The sequence below is a fragment of the Penaeus vannamei genome, chromosome 30 (genome assembly GCF_042767895.1).
Source record: "Penaeus vannamei isolate JL-2024 chromosome 30, ASM4276789v1, whole genome shotgun sequence".
Taxonomy (NCBI): domain Eukaryota; kingdom Metazoa; phylum Arthropoda; class Malacostraca; order Decapoda; family Penaeidae; genus Penaeus; species Penaeus vannamei.
The window spans coordinates 5,967,586-5,970,085 of record NC_091578.1 but is presented as its reverse complement, the minus strand read 5'-3'; the positions used below and the strand labels follow the sequence as shown (position 1 = coordinate 5,970,085).

The 2,500-nt window shown below is 22.4% G+C and overlaps 1 protein-coding gene across 1 annotated transcript in view; it reads right to left on the bottom strand.

Annotated features, from left to right (window-relative positions):
• LOC113811482 (leucine-rich repeat-containing protein 58) overlaps positions 1–2,500 on the bottom strand; it is a 14,443-nt gene that overhangs the window by 11,049 nt on the left and 894 nt on the right. The gene's annotated exons all lie outside the window — the stretch shown is intronic.

Below are 2,500 nucleotides of genomic sequence, written 5' to 3'. Positions count from 1 at the left end.
GATACTAACCCTAATACTAATAACAATATATAACATTAATAAAAGTAGTAATAACTAAAATAAAAATATAAATACTGGTACTAATGCTAATATCACCAGTACTACTACTACTACTACTATTTACTAGTACTACTAATACAACAACTACTACTACTACTACTATTTACTAGTACTACTAATACAACTACTACTACTATCAATAATAACAACAATAATAATAACAATAACAATAAAAACAACAGAAAACAAAAATAATAATACCTTTCACAAAACCAATAACATTGATAATAGTAATTTTAAATTTTTAACATCATTATCATCATCCCCATTAATAATAGTCATAAAAATCAAATTCACAATAAAAACATAATAATAATAATAATAACATATAATAATCAATAATAATGATTAATGAGGATAATAACAATAATGATAATGTTAATATTGTTAATGATGATAATGATAAAAACAACAATAACAATAATCATAACAATATTGATAACAATAAGTGATAAAAAATAACAATAGTCTACACCTACTACTACTAATAGCAATAACTGTAACAATAATAAAAACAACAACGATAATAATAATAATAATAATAATGATAATAATAATAATAATAATAATAATAATAATAATAATAATAATAATAATAATAGATATTATAATAATGATAATGATGATGATGATACTACTACTAATAATAACGAATATTATAATAATGATGATGATGATGTTAATGATGATAATGATGATGATGATAATAATAATGATAAAAAATAAAAAAATAATCAAAATAATAACATAATAATAATAACAAAAACAACAAAATAATAATAATAAAATAAAAACAATGATGATGATGATGATGATGATGATGATATAATAACGATGATAATAATGTTTACAATAATGATAATGATAATACTAATAACAACAATAACATCATTAAATAAATAATAGCTAACAATAACAACAATAACAACAATAATAATATTAATAATAAAAATAACAATAATAACTTGTAACAATGATAATAATATAATAACAATATTGGTATATACTATTACTGCCACTAGTAATGATGATATGAAATAAAATAAAAACAAAAGTAACCAGAAGATCATCAGTAACAACAGTTACAACAGTAGCAATAATAACCATATTTTGATATTTGCTTATCTTAAATACAAAATAATAGTGGTTATAACATTACATATATTAATAAGGATCATAATGCTAATAATACTTCAAAATGGCAATGCAGATTATGATGATAATGATAGTGATAATGATAGTGATAGTGATAGTGATGATGATAATGATAGTGGTTGTGATAATGATGATAATTATAACAATCATTATTATTATTATTATCATTAACAATACTGTTGTTACTATCATCATCATCATCATCATCATAATAATAGTGACAATAATAATAATAATAATAATAATAATAATAATAATAATAATAATAATAATAATAATAATAATAATAACAACAACAACAACAACAACAACAACAACAACAACAACAACAACAACAACAACAATAATAATAATAATAAAACTGAAAACTACAACAAGAACAATTATAATAGACATTACTAAAAAAATTAAATCAACAATCAAAACTAAAAGGATGAAGATGAAGATGATACTGAAATAATGATATTACAATGGAATAAGACAAAAAGAAAAAAAAATCATCATCTAAAGCCAACACAATTAATAGCAGCAGTAATATCATAAATCGTAATCATTTTCAAAAGAGTAATCCTTCCTAGGTACTATATGTCACAATAATTCTGCAACTAAAACAAATTTCTTATACAAACTATTCAATTACATATATAATCTTAATGATGAGACAGAGTACAGATAAAAGGAAATGAAGGTTAAGGAGATTACAAAGAAAATTTAATAACACAAGGAATAGCAAAGAAAAAATCTAATAAAATACAAATAGAAATTTAGAAGGCTCAGTCAGAAACCTAAAAGTAAAAGGTAAAGAATATAAAGGAGAGGAATATAGGAAGAAAACGAGGCATAAGAGGAAATAGAAAATGCTAAGAATGCAGTTTCTGAATTCCTCCTTCAACATTATCTTAATTACACAAGCCAGATTGCATGCATACCATGAGGTTGTAAACAAGCAGTTTCTGATGTATGATGTGATCCTTTTGTTTTTGTTTTTTCTAAACTGGTATCCTGCATAACAAAAAACTCTACTTTCCTTTGTTTTGCATATCATTTCATAAGAAGGGTTTTGAGAAATTATCAGTAATTCTACACATGATCATCATGTTAATATCACCATGAACAGCTATTAATAAAATATTTGAAAATGGCTTAGTATGTCTATACTGAAAAAATCAATAAACTGTCATAGTAAGGAACAAAATAAGCACTCAAATATTCATACTTGCTTCAGTCAATTTCATATGACAGGTTCTGAGAAATGGTAAGAATGAAATGAATGAGGGCTGCACAA